We start from the raw sequence: 12,882 nt of genomic DNA, 5'->3' as shown, positions 1-12,882 counted from the left end.
GGTTAATGACCCCTGCGCCCAGTAATGGGGGTCTCCACATACCTCCACCTGCAGAGCCGCCACCACATATATGGCTGCTCTGTGCGCACAGGACCTGTGATGAGGTCACAGGAGGGGAGGAGTCAGGAGTCACATGATCAGGGGCCTCAGTGGATGCAGGACTCTGCTGTGCTGGTTGTCATGGTGCTGGATGAGCTGAAGTTTATGTGTGGGGTCAGGAGGGGTTTACAGTGTGGATGTAGCAGAGCCGCGTGTGTACGAGGTGTACGGAGCAGAGCCGTGTGTGTACGAGGTGTACGGAGCAGAGCCGCGTGTGTACGAGGTGTACGGAGCGGAGCCGCGTTTGTACGAGGTGTACGGAGCGGAGCCGCGTGTGTATGAGGTGTACGGAGCGGAGCCGCGTGTGTATGAGGTGTACGGAGCGGAGCCGCGTGTGTACGAGGCGTACGGAGCGGAGCCATGTGTGTACGAGGTGTACGGAACGGAGCCGCGCGTGTACGAGGTGTACGGAACGGAGCCGCGCGTGTACGAGGCGTACGGAGCGGAGCCATGTGTGTACGAGGCGTACGGAGCGGAGCCATGCACATTCTCCTTTCCTACCACCCTCCCACCCCTGGGAAGCATTCTGGTCACCACACCGCTCCAAGCAGCTTTTTCTTTATACCTTCCCAGTCTGTTATATTGATCCCTCCTGTGCATTGTGCTCTTGTAATATATGAGGGGCCATTGAGCTTTTATGTATTTTTCACTAGCTACCCATGCGTCTGTGAAATGTCTTAGGCCATTGGGGCACAGTGTAATAATGGGAGACCGTGATTATATATGTCTGTGATAGGGTATTTTTTAGATCTATTTGGAGCTAGTATATTTAAACCTTTTCTGTTAACCGCCCAGATTTAGGGCTATAAACTGTTATATACAGTATATCCGGTTTTGCTTTCACCTTGAATACTGTCTTCATAAACTCTTTTTTAATAATATAACTTAATAAAATGAATTTCTACATTTCGTACCAGGTTGTCTGTCTTGTCTTCCTATCTTCTCCATGTCTTGATGACAGTTAATGGTTTATGTAAGGGGGGATGTGCTGCCCAAGCCTGGTCAGTGATCCACCCCTTTATGAGTGATGTTCTTTTTGGCCATGTATTGGTGCCTGAAAATAGCCCGGCAGCATTTGTCAGATCCCCACAGGAGATACGAGTGACCTATAACTGTACCTGAAGGGATTTACAAGCTTTGACTAAAGCAAAGGCAGGAGATGTGAGAGGGACACATGATTTAAAGTAACAGTAACAGGGCATGATATGACCAGAGAAAGTGGGGAAGACTTTTGCGAACTAATGAAGAAGGGGGCGGATTTAAAGGTTTGGCCACCGGATGCTATTGGGGCTTTTGAAAAATTGAAAGAGTGTTTTATGTCTGCTCCTGTTCTAATCCAACCCGATCTCCAAGAACCATTCATTGTGGAGGTGGATGATTCGGAGGTCGGGGTAGGGGCTGTTTTATCTCAGTGTTGCCAAACTCTGACTAATTTGCGGCCATGTGCTTTTTTCGTATGTTGTTGGGAATTGTGAGTTACTCTCTGTTAAATTAGCCTTTAAGGAATGGAGACATTTTCTGGAGGGGGCAGTTCATAAAGTCACCGTGGTCACTGACCAGAAGAATTTAACATATATTGAGCGTATATTCAGCTAAACGGCTAACTCCTAGACAGGCCAGAGGGTCCTTATTTTTCTCTAGTTTCAACTTCTCTATCACTTTTAGGCCAGGGTCCAAGAATGTGAAGGCTGACACACTATCATGCAGTCTTAGTTCAGTTTCTCCTTCATCCTCCATTATTTCTAAGGATATTGTGGTTTCTGCTGTATCCTCGGATTTGGAAGCTGAGATCCTTAAAGTCCAATCGTTGGCTCCTTCCACCACTTCTGGGTCCAAAATATTTGTAGCTGTGTACATAATATTGGATCTGTTTCAGGAGTTACATTATTCCATCTTGAGTGGTCATCGTGAGGTCACACCTATGTGGAATGCTATTAGGCTGTGTGCCCACGATGCGTTTTTAATGCATTTCCGCAGCGTTTTTGCATCTGCGGAAAAGCATTAAAAACGCATGGTAGAAGGGCAGCAATGTTCCCCAATGATAATCCGCATGTGCTGTGCACATGCGGTGGAAATTTCCGCTGCGGATTATCATTGCGGAAAAAAACGCAGCACTACCAATTATTTTGCGGAAGCGCTGCGTTTTCGCCGCCATTGACTTGCATTAGAACGCGCCAATTCCGCAAGACTGCATCTGTACTTGCGTAATTGGCATGTTCTAATGTGCGTATGGTACCAGGGTGTGGAGGACAGGAGGCTCTCCTCCACACCCAGGTACCATAGAAACTGTAAAAAAAAGACTAAAATAAAAAATAAAGATTATATTTACCTTCTGGCGACCCGCGCTGCGCTCCTTCTCCTTTGCCGACAGATCGCGTTGGACTGAAGGACCTGCGCTGACGTCACAGTCATGTGACGGTAGGTCCTACAGTACAGGGCATCGCGATGTGCGGGCAGCCAGGAACGAGCGCCGGAGCACACCCCGGAAGGTAAGTATAGGTTTATTTTTTTATTTTTAACCATTCTACACCGCGTGCAGAATTATTAGGCAAATGAGTATTTTGATTACATGATATTTTTTATACATGTTGTCCTACTCCAAGCTGCATAGGCTTGAGAACCAACTACCAATTAAGAAAATCTGGTGATGTGCATCTCTGTAATGAGGAGGGGTGTTGACTAATGACATCAACACCCTATATAAGGTGTGCTTAATTATTAGGCAACTTCCTTTCCTTTGGCAAAATGGGTCAGAAGAGAGATTTGATGGGCTCTGAAAAGTCCAAAATTGTGAGATGTCTTGCAGAGGGATGCAGCAGTCTTGAAATTTCCAAACTTTTGAAGCGTGATCACCGAACAATCAAGTGTTTCATGGAAAATAGACAACAGGGTCGCAAGAAGCGTGTTGGCCAAAAAAGGCGCAAAATAACTGCCCATGAATTGAGGAAAATCAAGCGTGAAGGTGCCAAGATGACATTCGCCACCAGTTTTACCATATTTCAGAGCTGCAACGTTACTGGAGTATCAAAAACCACAAGGTGTGTGATACTCAGGGACATGGCCAAGGTAAGGAAGGCTGAAAAACGACCACCTTTGAACAAGAAACATAACATAAAACGTCAAGAATGGGCCAAGAAATATCTTAAGACTGATTTTTCAAAGGTTTTATGGACTGATGAAATGAGAGTGACTCTTGATGGGCCAGATGGATGGGCCAGAGGCTGGATCAGTAAAGGGCAGAGAGCTCCACTCCGACTCAGACGCCAGCAAGGTGGACGTGGGGTACTGGTATGGGCTGGTATCATCAAAGATGAACTTGTGGGACCTTTTTGGGTTGAGGATGTAGTGAAGCTCAACTCCCAGACCTACTGCCAGTTTCTGGAAGACAACTTCTTCAAGCAGTGGTACAGGAAGAAGTCGGTATCGTTCAAGAAACACATGATTTTCATGCAGGACAATGCTCCATCACATGCATCCAACTACTCCACAGCGTGGCTGGCCAGTAAAGGTCTCAAAGAAGATAAAATAATGACATGGCCCCCTTGTTCACCTGATCTGAACCCCATAGAGAACCTGTGGTCCATCATAAAATGTGAGATCTACAGGGAGCGAAAACAGTACACCTCTCAGAACAGTGTCTGGGAGGCTGTGGTGGCTGCTGCACGCAATGCTGATCGAAAACAGATCAAGCAACTGACAGAATCTATGGATGGAGGCTGTTGAGTGTCATCATAAAGAAAGGTGGCTATATTGATCGCTAATTTTTTTGGTTTTTGTTTTTGCATGTCAGAAAAGTTTATTTCTAAATTTTGTGCACTGATATTGGTTTACCCGGTGAAAATAAACAAGTGAGATAGGATTATATTTGGTTTTTATTAAATTGCCTAATAATTCTGAACAGTAATAGTTACCTGCACAAACAGATATCCTCCTAAGATAGCCAAATCTAAAAAAAAAAACACTCCAACTTCCAAAAATATTAAGCTTGGATATTTATGAGTCTTTTGGGGTGATTGAGAACATAGTTGTTGATCAATAATAAAAATAATCCTCTAAAATACAACTTGCCTAATAATTCAGCACACAGTGTATTATAGGAAATTCATTAGGGGTTTTTCTCAGATTGCTGAACCTCTTATTGTCATCACACATAAGGGGGCAGATCTCAAGGTTTGGCCACAGGACTATTGGGGTTTTTGAAAAATTGAAAGAGTGTTTTATATCAGCTACTGTTCTAATCCAACCCGATCTCCAAGAACCATTCATTGTGGAGGTGGATGCTTCGAAGGTAGGGGCCATTTTATCTCAGGGTTCCAAAACTTTTGTCTGCTGGAAGAAATTATGCTGTTGGGAATTGTAAATTACTAGCTTTTAAATTAGCCGTTAAGGAATGGAGACATTTTCTGGAGGGGGCAGTTCATCAAGTCCCCGTGGTCACTGACCATAAGAATTTAGCGTATATTGAATCCATTAAATGGCTAACTCCTAGACAGGCCAGATGGTCCTTATTTTTCTCTAAATTCAATTTCTCTATCACTTTCAATATGTAGAAGGAAATACTATAAAACAAAATAGAATAGGGGCGCAAATGGTGCGGTTACCCAATGAAACAATGGTTGAATAATAAAAAGGAGGCTCACCTTGTCGTGTTGTGATGATGCACAACACATATAAGAGCTAATGTGGAGAGCTGCAGATAATACCAACCCTAGCAGTTTCCAAAATGTATCAACGAACCGATGTAGAAGAAGAAAGATATCTAAATGTTCGCGCTCCTCCGCATACACGGATGATCTCGTGTCCGATGGATAGATGTAAGAATTTTATGAAACAAAAGCCACATTCAAACACGTTTCGAGGACGTCCTGTCCGCTTCCTCAGTGAGTAGCTGGTATACAGACTTCTTTAGTGCAGCTTAAATACAAACATGCATGAAAGAAAAAAAAAACATTTTTTTTCTTTTTTTTTTAGAAAGCTAATAAATGGATAACAAATAAGGACACCAACAAGTGTAACAAAACTAGCATATACAACTTGTCAACCTATACACTTAATTCAGATGAAAATAGTGTGCTCTCTAGGGGGCTTTCTTTTTGCCCCACATACAAAATCAAAGATTTTGATTTCTTCTTGGATCTTCAAGCTTTCATTAGAAAGATCACTCTCAAAAGACATTATGCCATCACCCCTATAAACATATCAAACAAAGAAAACGTTACAATAGGGACTATGGAGGATACCATACACACTGGTCTGAAAAACAAATCCAATTTTTACCCGGTAGAAAGCAAGAGTCATCAGATAGAAACGTTTAATGATATAACCTTACAGGATTTTAAAAAATTATCAGAGCATCCTATTAATTTTAAAAAGGGAAATTTGAGCAATCCGGAAAGAAAAGCTCTCATAAGTCTTAAGAACAACAAAAATATTATAATTAGATCATCAGATAAGGGCGGGGGGATTGTCATCCAAAATTACGGCGACTACGTAAATTAAGCTTTTAGGATCCTTGGAGATACTATTATAAAAGTTTCTCAGAGGTAAGATGTGTTTCTTGCAGACAAGTCAGCAGGTTTTCCGCCTAAAGATAATGAACGATTGCCTGTTGTGAAGAATTGCAGCAGAGAGATCCTGCCAGGCAGAGACGCCGTTCCCCTTACCGCCGCATTCCTGGTCCAGCGTCTTCCAGCCTCCCTGCTGCTGCTGCGGCTGGTGCACGCAGCTTCCCCTCTTAAAGGGGCAGTGCGCGCCATCCTAAAAAGTCCCCGACCAATGGCTGGAGGACTTTTCCTATTTAAAGCACCTCCTCCAATATTGAGGTGCCCGTGCAAGGTTGTTGCTCTGTTATTCTTACTGTTGCTTCAGCCCTCAGGTCCCTCTGCAAGTCAGTCCTGTCTGTTCTTCAGTCCAGTCCACCGGTCTGACTACTACCCAGCCCGACAGTCTGTCTACAGTCCAGTCCGCCAGTCTGTCTATGGGCTCTGCCTGCCTGCTTACCTGGAAGCACCTCCCTGTTACCTACCATGCCTGCCAGCCTGCTTACCTGGAAGCACCTGCCAGTTACCAGTCATGCCCGCCAGCCTGCCTACCCGGAGCACCCGTCTGGCTATCAGTCGAATCAGCCTGCTTGTCTACCCGGACCACCCGTCAGCCTTCCTTCCGTGCTCATAAGCTGTACCGGTCAGTTCCTTCCATCTGACCCGTGGGAGTCACCTGTTCTCATACAAGGTTGGTCCCAGAGTGGCACCTGGTCCCTCTGCTTCGTCCCTGCCTGGTTCACGGAGTCGACTGAGCCGCCGTGCGACCTTGGTCAGGCCGAGTAGATACTTAGTCACGCCCCTCTGGTCCCTCCTTGCACCCCAGCACAGAGGTTCCACCACCCGAATCCGTAACAGTTTGCACGGGCAATGGAACCCGGTGGCCCCCAGGCTCCTTCGCTCTCTGACCTGTACCAGGAGGTTTCTCATCAGAGATCCCAACAGGAAACTATCCTGACCTACCTGCGGTCAGTCAATTCCCGCCTGGACACGCTGCCCTTCCCATCTGTGTCTGTCTTGAGCTGAGCGGCACCCACTCCGGCAGCGCCTCAGCCTACTAGTGCCATGGCATCCAGCTCTGGCCCCCGGATCTCTGCGCCTCCACGTTTTGGTGGTGGCCCTGTCTTATGTTGGGGTTTTCTAAATCAGTGCATGCTGCACTTTGAACTCCTGGCACATCAGTTTCCCTCCGACCGGGCCAAGGTGGCGTTCATCATGTCTCACCTCACCGGGGAGTCATTGGCATGGCTAAACCCTCTGTGGGAGAGAGGGGATCCCCTGGTGTCTGATCTTCCGGCTTTCCTCACTGCCTTCCAGAAGGTCTTCGATGAGCCCGGACGAAAGACTTCTACTGCCTCCTCACTTCTCAGTCTCCGCCAAGGGAGTCTCACTGTGGGCCAGTATGCCATACATTTCCGTACCCTCGCATCTGAGCTTGCCTGGAACAACGATGCCCTGGTGTCCACCTTCTGGGAGGGTCTTTCCGGACGGATCAAGGATGAGCTAACCGGTCGTAATATCCCTTCCACCCTGGACGACCTGGTGTCATTAGCTACCCGGATTGACATCCGTTTTTTGGAACGAGCTAAGGAGACTACCCGGGAGAGAGGGTTTCCGCGTCTCGCTCCTGTATTCCAAAAGCCTGCCTCCCAACCAGCAATTCCCTGGGCGCGCTCACCTGAACCCATGCAAATTGACCAAACCAAGATGGTCAAGTCTCACCAGGAGACGCACCGAGCCAAAGGGAGTTGCTTCTACTGTGGCAGTAAGAAGCATCTGATCCATTCCTGCCCGGTGAAGCCGGGAAACTCCAGTGTCTAGGACCGCTCGGAGGTCGTCCTAGGCAAGAATAAATCCTCTCCGTCCTTGACTCTATCTGTTTCTATTTCCAGTGGTGAGATCCACTTGTTCGAGACCGCCCACTTGGGTTCTGGAGCCGCTGGGAATCTCATTTCTCAGGCCCTTGTGGAGCGGTATCAGATTCCTACCATACGTCTGGCTGAACCATTGGCAGTCGCTTCCGTGGATGGGAGACTTCTTCCGGAGACCATCTTGCTTGTCACAGAGCCTGAAACACTTCAGGTGGGAATGCTGCACTCGGAGAAGATCTCCTCTCATGTGCTGTCTGGTCTCTCTCACTCCCTCTTGCTTGATCTACCCTGGTTAAAGAGACGTGAACTCGTCCTGAATTGGCGATCTGGTGAGGTGCTCTGTTGGGGGCAGGATTGCCATGAGTTCTGCCTGGTTCTGGTTCGTCCAGCTCGACCCCCGTCTAATCTACCCTACTGGTCCTATGCGGACGTCTTCGACAAGAAGGAAGCTGAGACACTACCACCTCATAGGCCGTATGATTGCCCAATCGACCTGGTTATGGTGCTTCACCTCCCCGCAGGCGTATCTACCCCTTGTCGCTGGCTGAGACCCGGGCCATGTCTGAGTACATAGAAGATAATCTTGCTAGGAGATTCATCCAGAAATCTACCTCCCCGGCTGCAGCAGGATTCTTCTTCGTTAAGAAGAAAGATGGCTCGCTATGTCCGTGTATCAACTACAGGGGTCTTAACCAGATCACCATCAAGAATAAGTACCCCCTGCCTCTCATCTTGGAGCCGTTGACCGCCTTAAAGGCGTGAAGATCTTCACCAAGCTCAATCTTCGTGGGGCGTACAATTTAGTCCGGATCCGCCAGGGAGACGAGGTGAAGACGGCATTCAACACCCGGGACGGTCACTACGAATACCGCGTGATGCCCTTTGGTCTCTGTAATGCCCCAGCCATCTTCCAGGAGCTGGTTAACGACATCTTCCGTGATCTCCTGTATTCTTGCGTGGTGGTATACCTGGATGATATCTTGGTCTTCTCTCCGGATCTGCCCACACACCGGAGGGATGTTCGTCAGGTTCTGCCTAGGCTCCGGCAGAATCGCCTCTATGCAAAATAAGAGAAATGTCTCTTCGAGCAGACATCCCTTCCGTTCCTGGGATATATTATCTCTGAGACTGGTCTTCGGATGGATCCCGAGAAGGTTTCTGTCGTCTTAAAGTGGCCCTGACCGGAGGGGTTGAAGGCGATTCAGCGATTTCTGGGCTTCATCCCTCATTTCTCCTCCTGGACCGCTCCCATCTCCGCGCTCACCCGTAAGGGAGCAAATCCCAAGGAATGGACTTCTGAAGCGGAGGAGGCCTTCGTCTCCCTAAAACAAGCATTCTCCTCCGCCCCTGTGATGCACCATCCGAATTGCAACAAGCAGTTCTTCCTGGAGGTTGATGCTTCCTCCTCCGGAGCCGGAGCGGTGCACACCCAGAAATCCCTGTCCGGGAGAATGGTAACTTGCTGCTTCTTCTCCAAGCTCTTCTCCTCGTCCGAGCGCAACTACTCCATAGGAGATCGTGAGCTGCTTGCCATCAAATTGGCGCTGGAGGAGTGGCGCTGCCTGCTGGAAGGGGCTCTGCACCTGGTGGTCATCTACACTGACCACAAAAACCTGGCCTATTTACAAAACGCCCAAAGACTCAATCCGTGTCAGGCCTGGTGGTCTCTGTTCGTTGCCCGATTCTGCTTTACTCTACATTACCGCCCTGCGGACAAGAACATTAAAGCCGACGCTCTATCCCACTCATTCCTGTCTTCCGACCTAGAGGAAGAGCCTCTGCATATCATCGACCCCTCCAAAGTAATGACTGTGGCTCCGTTTGACCTGTCTCGTCTTCCACTGGGTAAGACTTTTGTAGCGGTTCCGGATCGTAAGAAGGTTCTTCTCTGGGGCCATTCATCCAAACTAACCGGCCATGCTGGCCAGAGGAATACCTTCCTGCTCATCGCCCGGCATTACTGGTGGCCTTCCCTACGCAAGGATGTTGCGGATTTCGTCACTGCTTGTTCCTCCTGTGCCCGTAACAAGGTTCCCAGGCATCTTCCAGCCAGCCGTATCCTTCCTCTTCCTGTACCTTCCGCTCCGTGGCAACACATTGCTATGGACTTTATTACTGATCTCTCGATTTTTGCCGGTTGTACTGTCATTTGGGTGGTCGCTGACCGCTTTTCTAAAATGGCCCACTTCATCCCTCTGCCTGGCCTCCCGTCTGCATCTGTGCTGGCTAAGGACTTCATCCTTCACATCTTTCGTCTCCACGGCCTAGCCCTCCACATTGTGTCTGATCGCGGGGTCCAGTTCACTTCACTCTTCTGGAGAGCTACGTGTAAGCTGCTGGATGTCTCCTTGGATTTCTCCTCTGCTTATCATCCTCAGTCCAATGGTCAAGTGGAACGCATCAACCAGGTCCTTACCAGCTTTCTCCGGCACTTCGTCAACGCTCACCATAACGATTGGGTTGAGCTCCTACCATGGGCCGAGTTCTCCTATAACAACCATGAGAGCGACTCTTCTTCCAAATCCCCGTTCTTTGTGGTCTACGGTCAACACTCCCGGATTCTGTTTCCCGTCTCCGCTTCAGTGGACAATCCTGCCGTGGAGTCTCTGGTCAGCGAATTTTCTACTATTTGGGAAGACAACATCAACAAATAAACTCAGGCTAAATCAGCCTAGTTTTAAAGGAAGATATAAATACAATTGTTTAAAATTTATTCATTTTTATTTCCAATAGTTTGTTAAAAAAAACACCAAGGTTACTTACCGGTAGCTGGTTTTTCCTGAACCCATGACTGCACACCTTGAGAGAGGGATCCGCCCCACCAAGGACAGGAAACTGTCTGAAATAAAAGGTCGGTACCTCTCCCTCGCTTCAGTTGGATTACAGAGCATTGAGAGGACCTCCAGAAAAGGTTAGACACATAACCATCACCTACAATATATATATAATCACCCAAAATGTAAAGTGCTTCACCAGGGCGTGAGAAAGACAGGGGGGGGAAACTACGGGTGCTGTCATGGGTTCAGGAAAAACCGTCTACCGGTAAGTAACCTTGGTGTTTTCCCCTCACCCATGACAGCACTCTTGAGAGAATTTTGGAGAATATGAGCACCCTAGGGAGGGACCACCGCCTGAAGTACCCTTCTCCCAAAAGGTAAGGTCAGAGGAGGATAGATCCAACCGATAGTGCTTGTAGAAGGTGGATGGTGCAGACCAAGTAGCAGCTTTACATATCTGGTCAATCGAGACATCGGCTCTCTGCCCAGGAGGTTGCGACAGCTCTGTGGAATGAGCTTTAATACCGTCCGGTGCCAGAACACCTGTAGATGTATAAGCTAGACAAATGGCCTCCCTAAGCCACCTAGCAATAGTTCCCTTTGATACCCCGTGACCTTTCCTACTCCCCTGAAAGGCCAGAAACTAGGACTTGTCCTTCCTCCACTGACTAGTCATGTCTATGTACTGTAGTAAAGCCCTTCTAACATTTAGATTGTGGAACCTAACCTCCCCGGGGTTTTTAGGGTTACTGCAGAAAGAGGGAAGTACAATCTCCTGATTACAGTGGAATCTGGATACAACTTTTGGAAGGTACGCCGGATCTGTACGCAGGACGACCCGGTCCTCATGAATTTGGGTGTATGGGGGATCAACAGAAAGGGCCTGCAGGTCACTCACCCTACGGGCCGACGTTAGGGCCACTAAGAGGATGGTTTTGAGGGTGAGGATCTTTGGCGAGATAACCTGCAGGGGTTCAAATGGGTTGCCAGAGAGTGCATTTAAAACCAAATTCAGGTCCCAGGGAGGAACTCTGAGAGCCGAACTGGCTTAGCTCTGGAACAGGATTTAATGAATCTAGAGACCCATCTGTTCCCTGCCAGGTTACAATTATAGAGCGCCCCCCGGGTGGACACCTGAACTTTAAGTGTTCCCGTAGCCAATCCTAGGTCACGTCCCTTTTGTAAAAACTCTAGGACTTCTCTAACTGGAGGTTTATCCGACAATGGGGAGTCTATAAAATGCAGGAATTTTCCTCAGATTCTGGAATAAATTTTAGTTGTTATGGGCTTTCTACTACCCAACAGGGTAGAAACTAGGCATGGTGACTACTCCCTATTGCTCAGTAACAACCTCTCAAATTCCAAGCCGCCAGATGGAAACCTTTGGCTTGTGCATGGAATATTGGCCCCTGGATGAGAAGGTCCGGCCTGTCCGGCAGGACCCAGGGATCTGAGACCGACATTATGCGAAGCAGGGAGAACCAGAGTCTTTTGGGCCAAAAGGGGGCTATTAGAATTATCCTCGCCCCCTCCTCCCGAATTTTCCTCACAACTGCCGGGATCATCACTATCGGTGGAAACGCGTAGTCCTTCCCGAACTTCCAGGGAATCTGGAGAGCGTCTACAGCATAGGGATTCTCTGTTGGATTTAGTGAACAGAATCTCTCCACCTTCCTGTTCGCCCTGGTGGTGAAAAAATCTATGTCCGGTGACCCCCATAGCTGGATAATCTGTTGGAAGACTATCGGGTTTAGAGCCCACTCTCCCTGTCTTAAAGTGTGGCGACTGAGGAAATCTGCTCTTGAATTTTCTACCCCCCCCGGGTGAAAAGAGCACTGAGGGATGGAAGATGCTGTTCTGCTAGATGCAGGATCCTGTTTGCCACTACCATAAGGGAGCGAGATCTTGTTCCTCCCTGGTGATTTATATACGCCAGTCGTCCGATTGTCGGTCCTGATCTGGACATGGCGACCCTGTATGCGGGGAAGGAAGCCTATCAGGGATTTCTCCACTGCCAGAAGCTCTTTTAGGTTTAATGACGCTTCTTTTTCGTGACGTAGCCAGAGCCCCTGAACGGAGAGCTCTGGCAGATGATCCCCCAGCCGGAGCGCCACTTGCATCTGTTGTAATTGTGTGGTCGACTGGTTTGGACCATTGTAAGCCTGCGGTCAGATTCTCCCTGTTTGTCCACGAGGAGAGGGAGTTTACTGTCTCCAAAGAAAGAGATAGTTTTTCCCCTAAATGTCCGTTGAAGGATTTCTGTGCTGACAGGACCTCCCACTGAAGAAGCCTCATATGACTCTGGGCCCATTTGACTGCCGGAAGACAGGAAGTCATGGAGCCTAGTAGGGACATTGCTTCTCTCAAGGACATCACGGGAGACCTTATGGCCCTTGAGACCAGGCTGACTATTTTGCAAACCTTGTCTTCCGGGAGGAAATAGGATTGGCGTTGGGAATCTAGGGTCAAGCCCAGAAAGATCTGAGTCCTTGAGGGGGATAGCTTTGATTTTTGAATATTTATTAACCACCCCAGGTGATGTAAAGCTGTCCTGACCTCTAAAAGTTGAGAGGAACAGTGGTCCTCCGATTTCCC

At 48.2% G+C, this 12,882-nt stretch overlaps 1 pseudogene; it reads right to left on the bottom strand.

Annotated features, from left to right (window-relative positions):
- LOC141182693 (uncharacterized) overlaps positions 1-12,882 on the bottom strand; it is a 163,152-nt pseudogene that overhangs the window by 15,854 nt on the left and 134,416 nt on the right.

This window comes from Phyllobates terribilis, unplaced genomic scaffold (genome assembly GCF_046119375.1).
Source record: "Phyllobates terribilis strain yellow unplaced genomic scaffold, ASM4611937v1 Scaffold_35__1_contigs__length_13245226, whole genome shotgun sequence".
Lineage (NCBI taxonomy): Eukaryota > Metazoa > Chordata > Amphibia > Anura > Dendrobatidae > Phyllobates > Phyllobates terribilis.
The sequence above is the reverse complement of the archived record's forward strand: the minus strand, read 5'-3'. Positions and strand labels throughout refer to the sequence as shown.